The sequence below is a fragment of the Scleropages formosus genome, chromosome 22, assembly GCF_900964775.1.
Source record: "Scleropages formosus chromosome 22, fSclFor1.1, whole genome shotgun sequence".
In the NCBI taxonomy this organism is placed as follows: Eukaryota; Metazoa; Chordata; class Actinopteri; order Osteoglossiformes; family Osteoglossidae; genus Scleropages; species Scleropages formosus.
In genome coordinates, this window is record NC_041827.1 from 5,179,692 (window position 1) to 5,188,603 (window position 8,912).

Here is an 8,912-nt window from a genome sequence, read left to right on the forward strand (position 1 = left end):
TTCTATATTCCGTCTTCTGACTCGTTTTGAGATTAAATGAAAACAAGCAAAAGAAACTGCCTTAAAATACTGTGCTCAGTTACTGAACAAATGCCACATCGAGTACAACAGCCAGTAGCCCGTGGGAACGCCTGTTCTCTCCTGATAGCCCGTAGTCCCCTCCTTTGGTGTATTGTGCCGCTCTGCTGGCACTGAAAGATTTGGGGGAAGAAAGGAAAATGGCCCATCAATTACATATATAAAATATTTCCAAGAATGACTGTTTTTAATCATGATAAATCAATCGTTGTAAAATGTGGGCAGGAGTGGGCCTTTGGAGTACACAGGTTTTGTCTGTGTTGCTGTCCTATTTCCTGGTATAAGAGCACGCGTGGTCCGTCTGCCAAGGTGTGCGACTGTCAGGCTTTACAGAAGGAGCTCTCGGTTGCCTTCTGCTGGAAGTCCCTCGGAAGGACAAGCGGACGCTGAGCTGCAGTGACGGACCCTGATTCTTTCTGGTTAAGGACACCGGTCACGTGGTGAGGATATTCCTGGCAGACACTCTGCACATATATTTCTCTCAGTGACAAAAACTTTTATTACTTCAAAAATGTATCTGATCAATGCAGAGAAATCCAAATCATAATATCAAATAATATTTTAAAGAGCCAGTAAAGATTTTTTTTTAAATTTATCTGAGAATTATGTATGAGGTCTAAAGTGTGCAAATGCAAAGCCTTGATTGAAGACAAATACACTGAAATGTTTTTACCTGGGTTTAAAAAGATAAATAGGAAAAAATATGTACCAAAGAAAAACAAAGCCAATGTATGTAGCAGGTGATCTACAGGCCCACTAACTGAACAAACTAAATTAAAGACGACTGCCTGGGCGTAATATTAGTAACTTCGACGACATACCATAAGAAAGCGGACTATTTTTATGCACTTTCCTGCAGTGAATCATTTTAAAATGAAAATACAGCCTGAGCACTGCACTCATCAAACTGGTTAAGTTCAAGCACGAAGAATTCCTCTTTCAGAGAGACACACAATGGGACAAGTGCTGGACAGTCTGAGAAAAGTCGGGTAAGGTACGTAATCCAAGGTAATCACTCTTGTTTCAGAAGATGGTGTAAATTCATGGTGAATTCACAATGAACTGGTTACTTTCACTCTTACCTGTGTTCCAGTGTCTCTTTTCAGCCCGCTGTGTTTACACAAGCAGTGTTATTGAGTGTTATGTGAGGTTTTTTCCTGTTTTTTTTTGTTTTATAAACAGGATCACAACAGCGTACAGGCGGAGGCAGTACACAGAGAAATACAGATATGTTCGCATACATAGAGGGAGGGCTGACGGTAAAAGGTTCAAAATATATGACAGGTACGATTATTTACCACTTTCTAATAACTTCCAGAAGGACATCCAGACATTTCAGAATGAATTAGAATTGTCACTGAGTAAAAAAGACCATTTTTCCAGTGGGATAAATTTAAACACCTGTCATCCACATGTTTACATATACAGGTAAGTTCTGCTGTCAGCCATGGCATTAAAATACTTTTCCAAATATCTAAGAGTACACACACACACATTTTCTGAACCGCTTGTTCCATATGGGGAACCAGAGCCTACCCGGCAACTCAGGGCGTAAGGCCAGAGGGGGAGGGGACACACCCAGGACGGGACGCCAGTCCGCCGCAAGGCACCCCAAGCGGGATTCGAACCCCAGACCCACCAGAGAGGAGGACCCGGTCCAAACCACTGCACCCCCCTATGTAAGAGTATTAGCCTATTTATCACAAGATATACAGGCTAATACCCTTACATCACAACCTTGTATTGTGATTTAAGAAGAAAATGGTTGAGGAGAATCGTGCTTGAGGAATTATAAAAAGTGATAAATTACTATAAATCTGGACTAGAGTGATTACTTTTAACCCACAAAGTATAATCTTATAGAAAATTGTATTCTAATGTTTATTTCTATCATTACTATGTTAATGTTTTGTGGCTATTTGAGTCACTGTCGGGTTAGTGACTGATTCCCAGACCTCTACAAAGTTCCTCTTTAATGGCCCTAGATGGCCATGATGACACGTCAAGGCTTTTACACATAGGAGCTCCTCAAGCTGACAACAGTTTGTCCCAAGCCAACACTCATGCGAAGCTAAACCCTAAAGGAGGAAACCAAAAACCACACCCAACCTTTTACCGTTTCTGCCATCTGTTAAATAACAGCAGTGTGGAATATCTCGAGACACTTGCTCTACTTTACTCTACATGTGCAGGGTGTGACAAGCTGCTAGATATGGCAAACCTCAGCGCTGTCCCCCATCAGGCAAACTAACATTGTTTATGCCCTTTCACACTCAGGAAAAGGGGGGGGGGGGGAAACGGTCAAATTTAAACTGTTTCTAAATGCACACGTTCAGAATAACTCTTCTTTTGTGTCCAGGCTGATGTTAATTTCCCAGAGCTAGTGTCACGTGACTGACCTTTCCAGAGACGTTGGACCGTAACCAGTAATGCAGTGTGGCATATTTGACCCTAGATATAATGACCATCTGGGGTGAGTAATGAGGCTGAAATTGAATCGGACTTCATAATTCCCACTCCAGATAAACTGCTACTGAATATAAAGGCGAAAGTAGATCACAAGCTTAATAAGTCTCGACCTCCATACAAACAGGAAAACCCGGACACATTGCTGTGGAATTCACAGAATGTCATTTATATATAGGCAAAGTCATAACAGATGTTGTATTTCATATTAAATGCATTGATTGCGCAGTGAAACGGTATATTCACTCGGCAGATCAGTGTTTATGTATGCTAGAAGTGACAGTCAGATGTGATCTAGGTGGGAACAACAGAATGATGTCATGTTTAAATTATGATCTCTGATATTTTATGCCATTCCCAGAGTAAGCTTGGGTCTCATACATTCTTGTGGTGACATTCAGTTGTATATGAAATGACCTGGAGGCTGGGTTTGGTCTGGAATGACTTGGGTGTAACTCCATGACATGTATATGTAGTCAGATACTTCTCTCAAACTGGTCTGTTGTCTTCGGGAATAACAACTTTTATCTGCCAAGGTGGTTGAAAAAGCAGAACATTGTGAAATGGATTTCCAGAGTAAGTGTACCAAAATCCTATGATGTGTTTGGATCAAATTTCCTTGTCAGACCTGCCCCGCCATTATAATTCCCTGTCCAAGCAAAAGCTTGACTTCTCTGATATAATTTTGCATATCAGAGGTAGCCAAACATGAACATGAAGTGACAATCCAGAGATAAGAGCTTAGTTTCCTCTATATTTCAAATAAGTGATTCATGCAGGAAGTACATCCTCCAGGTGCTCTTTGGACTGACGTGGAGATTGGGCTCTGGGGGACAGTGAGTGAGACGCCAACACATTAATACCATCTTGCATTTGCACAGCCTGCCACTACTGGTCATTCACACACCCTCAGCAGTACTGAAACGCACATGTTCACACTCACATTGTCCCAGAAAAGCAATAAACATACCAAAGGTTTGGCAAAATCAGCAAAAAAGATGTTTCACATCAGGTTAAACAAAAGGTCAATATCTGCTTTAATATATCAATATCTGCTACTAGTCTTTCTCTCTCCTAATGTAATGCACACATTGTATTTTCTGAGATGTACATCGCTTTGGAGAAAAGCGTCTCCACATGAATACATGTACACACATGCTATTTCACTACTGCATTAGAAAATTAAATGAGCTATGTTTTGTTTTTGTTACTATTGTCCTTTTGTCTTTCTGTGTTCCACAGGTTATTAAATGATCAGCACCATCAAATTTTTCGCAGCCTAAGACTTGAGAAATGTGGGTGGCACTGAGTTCCACTAGGACTGAATGAGGAAGTCGTCAGCCTTAGTGTCCTTATATGTAGAATGTCTTGCTCTGGGTGAACCTTCTACTGATGACAGTATAAATACAGCCACCCCACCCCAACCCTGGGTAACCTGGTCAGGCTTTACCCAAGGACACCGTATCTCATCAATACTTTCCTCTTTACCACTTTCCATAGCGGCCAAGTTAGGCTGTCCCCAGGACTATGTCAAGCAATATTTCCTGGTTAAGGAAATACAAAAATTAAGGAAATATTTTTTAAAAATGTTTTTCAAATTGGCATAAATTCTGTTAAATTATAAACTTAAACGCCTTCTGTAATTTATAAGTGCTTTCATACCACATTCAGCCCAATCTTTAAACTTTGCTTTCAACAGTTACTTTAAAGGGGTGAATTTGCCTTGGCTCTCACACTTTATGTTAGTTTTAAATACCAAACCTTAGTTACATTTACATTTTACATTTATTTTTTAGCAGACACTTTTATCTAAAGCAACTTCCAATGAACTCTAAGTAGTGTTATCAGCCCACACACCTTATTCACCATGGTGACTTACACTGCTAGATACACTACTTACACTGGGTCACTCATCCATACATCAGCAGAACACACACACACTCTCTCTGTCACTCACACACTAAGGGTGAACCTGAACAGCATGTCTTTGGAGTGTGGGAGGAAACCAGAGCACCTGGAGGAAACCCACACAAATGCAGCGGGAACATGCAAACTCCACACAGACTGAGTGGGGATCGAACCCACGTCCTCTTGCACCACCCAGGTGCTGTGAGACAGCAGTGCTACTAAATGTCAGTTTTCTCACATTTTCAGAGCTTTGTATCAGTGTTTTATTTTCTATCACAAACAAACTGCACTTTTAATTTTGGCCCATTTCATTGATAAGGAACACAAACCCTGATCTGCTCCATTGCTTCACACCCAATAAGACTTCAATATGTTTGCTCTACTGTTTCAGAAACCTATTGACAGTCACTTTCTGTTTCAACCTTCTACTGAAACACTATTCTGTAAATGTTACACACATCCATTCATTCACCTTTAGAGGTTTAAATTGTAAGTGTAATTTTACAAAAAAAGAGAAAATGTGTGTGTGTGTGAGTCCATTTTCTGAGACCAGCTCAGATAATCCAGACTGCCCAAACCGTTAGCACTGTCAAGCAGACAGTGAGACCAATGGTATCTCAGGACTTTCGGTACTCAGTGAAAGGTATGAGACACCATTGGTACCATAGTGTAGTAACAGTATCAATACTATTACTACACACACACACACACACACACACACACACACACACACACACACACACACACAAAGTCTGAAGCCACTAGTCCTGAGCGGGGTCACGGCGAACCGGAGCCTAACCCGGCAACACAGGGCGTAAGGCTGGAGGGGGAGGGGACACACCCAGGACGGGGCGCCAGTCCGTCGCAAGGCACCCCGAGCGGGACTCAAACCCCAGACCCACCGGAGAGCAGGACCCAGTCCAACCCACTGCGCCATTGCACCCCCCCAAATAAATTTCAGCTGCACTCAAAATGTGAAAAGGAAGGTAAAGCTCAGTCTTTCATAAAAATATTTTAGGCCTAAAGCAACCTATTTGTACTTAACTCAGACTGTAATTAATATTTTAAGCCTTATTTGAAACCTTACTTCATGTTTATTCATTAATTTGACCCTATACATTTTCAATGTTATTAAAAACAACCTTGTCAGTCATAGCAAAAAGCATTTTTTATGACTATGAGCTGGGGTATTTGCTCCTTCTTGATTGTGTATGCCATCTGGAAGCACAACAACTTTTGTGTGTAGGAGAAATAGAAAGTGTGTATTTAGTATGCAGGTATTTTATTTACTTTGGGATGACCCAGTGACTGTTTAGCTGTGCATACAGGACACATGTTTTGAGTAAATAAGATCCAGATAAGCTACAGAAAACATTGTCCAGGCGTTTATGGATCGGTAAATTTTTTTGCGACAGGTTTCTGCATTGCCTCCCTGATTAAAGGCAAGTTTCACATGTTGTTTCCAACCAGACCCACCCATCATATGTCAGACACCATATACTCCAGACATTCGCTGCAGCGCAAGCAAACTTTTAGCCAGTGTTCATATTTATAATAAATGATTTCCCAGCTAAAATTGATATCAGACATCTTGCATGTACCCCTCCTTTAGACTTAGTAGACTCCATGCAGGAACAATATTCAATTTCCTCTTGTGAACATTATCTTGGGTTAAAACAATAAACAACTAAGATGAAAAATCGCAATATGAGGGAGTGGCATGGATGGTCTTCATGATTCAAAGCACAAATAGTTTAGCTTACTCTGCTTTCAGAGGCCAAACAAAGCTCAGTGGTTTGGGTCAGCATGTGGTCAGTTTACAAACTAATACCAATTGAAATCCTTGAGAAGACACATCCTCATAATACTAGGGAACTGCTAGCTCATCCAGTATGTGCCCATATGGTGAACTTGAACTACTGAACTATAACATTATACAGTGGAGCTGTTTTCTCTTGTACAGTAATAATACGTTTATTACATAGATACAGCATGGAAGTCAATGTGTCAACTGCATGGTCAATAGCCATTCACAGAAAGCATGTCAGTGCTCACAGGGAGTCAGTCCTTCTTGCGCTTTCTGGTGAGAAAAACAACAAAGGTGTAAATGTGGCAGGAAAAAATATTACATTTCCTTTCATATTTGTTTTCCAAGTCACATTTCACACATTTGTTTCTTTGAGTTTTGTAAGATTGATTTTTTTTTTTACTTGTAATTATCTATGATCTCTCTGTAGTTACTGCTCACTGATCTAAGTCTGAATAGTGCTGTTTCTACTTCCTGTTATGTATTAGTGCTTAAATCGAAAAGGGGAAAATGAAAAAGAAGCAATACATAGTAAGAAAACACATCTGTTCTTGAAAGTCGCTAAATACATATACGCATAAAGTCAAAATAAGCTGTTTGAGTCTTTCCCAGTGAAATGAAACACACTTTCTCTTGTCCTTCATATGTTTGTCCCTGAAGTAGATGCATAAGGTTCTATGTTTTGTGTAATGACGTGTATCCAGTTAACTGATGATAATAGAAATACAACATCATGATGGCAGTAGTTTAAATGTTAGCATATGACTTCAGTTTTACACCCAGACTCAGTTCATTCATTCATTTTCATTACTTGCCTGTCCTTGACAGGGTTGCAGGAGTCTTGAGCCTATCCCAGAATCACTGTGCGCAAGGCTGAGGGGGGGTACGCACTGGACAAGGATGCCAGTGTACACACACACACATGGCAATTCAGCATCACCAACTCACCTGAACTGCATGGCTTTAAACTGTGGGAAGAAACCAGAGCATCCACAGAAAAACCCATGCAGACATACGGAGAATATGCACACTCCACACAGACCAAGGCCTGTTTGAATCAATGCCCAAACACCTCAGGCATTGTGAAGTGCATTGCTACTTGCTCTGCTACAGTTTACTCATGTGAATATAAAAAAAACATTCATGAATAAAATCTTTCATGTTTTCAGGGAATGGTTGGCCACTGATGTCTGTTTATCCTGTTCTGAAGTATTGACATAATACCATCATCAAAAAACAACTCTAGCTAATAGGGAAATACAGCTTGGGCAGCTTTCTTAGGAAAAACTGAAATGTCTGTTTTTGGAACTCTCATTTACTGGAAATAATATTAGTCATATGGACAATAAAAAAGTACTACATCTAAAATAAAGTAGCACTCTAAAGATTATGAAACAGTCAAATTAAAACTGTCTATGTATAATAGTTTGTTCTATTGTTGATTCTCATATCTTTCATGATTACAATCAATACATTTTTGAAGTTTTACTAATTCAACATGTAGACTGAGCAATATACACTCACCGAGCACTTTATTAGGAACACCTGTACACCAGTTTATTTGTGCAATTATTTAATCAGCCAATCATGTGGCAGCTGCATAATGCATAAAATCATGTAGCTAAAGGGCTGCTTCAGTTAATGTTCACATAAAAAAAAAAAAAAAAATGAGGAAGGGGGGAAGAAATGTGATCTCAGTGATTTTGACCGAGGCATAATTGTTGGTGCCATATGGGCTGGTTTGAGTATTTGTGTAACTGCTGATCTCCTGGGATTTTCCTGCACAACAGCCTCCAGAGTTTACTCAGAATGGTGCATAAAACAGAAAACTTCCAGTGAGCGGCAATTCTGCAGACAGAAACAATTTGCTGATGAGAGAGGTCAGAGGAGAATGGCCAGACTGGTTTGAGCTGACGGAAAAGCTACGGAAAACTGAGATAACCACTCTTTACAACCGCGGTAAGCAGAAAAGCACCTCAGAAGGCACAACACGAGGTACCTTGAGGCGGATGGGCTACAACAGCAGAAGACCATGTCGGGTTCCACTCCTGTCAGCCAAGAACAGAAAGTTGAGGCTGCAGTGGGCACAGGCTCACCAAAACTGGACAGTTGAAGGCTGGAAAAACGTCACCTGGTCTGATTTCTGCTGGGGCATACAGATGGTATGGTCAGAATTTGACATCAACAACATGAATCCATGAACCCAACCTACCTTATGTCAACAGTCCAGAGTGGTGGTGGTGGTGGTGTAATGCTGTGGAGAATGTTTTCTTGACACACTTTTGGGCCTGTTAATACCAATCAGTCATTGCTCGAATGCCACAGCCTATCTGAGTATTGTTGCTGACCATCCCTTTATGGCCACAATTTACCCATCTTCTAAGGGCTACTTCCAGCATGATAGTGCACTGTATCTCAAAGTGAAAGTGGTCTCAAATGGGCTTCACGAACATGACAATGAATTCAGTGCCCTTCCCGGTCACCACATCTGAATCCAATCGAACACCTTTAGGATGTGGTTGAAGGGGAGATTTGCAGCATGAATGAGCAGCTGACAAATGTGCAGAAATTGTGCAGTGCAACTGTGCCAACATGGACCAAAATATCAGAGGAATGTTTCCAACATCTTGGGGAATCCATGTCATGAAGCACT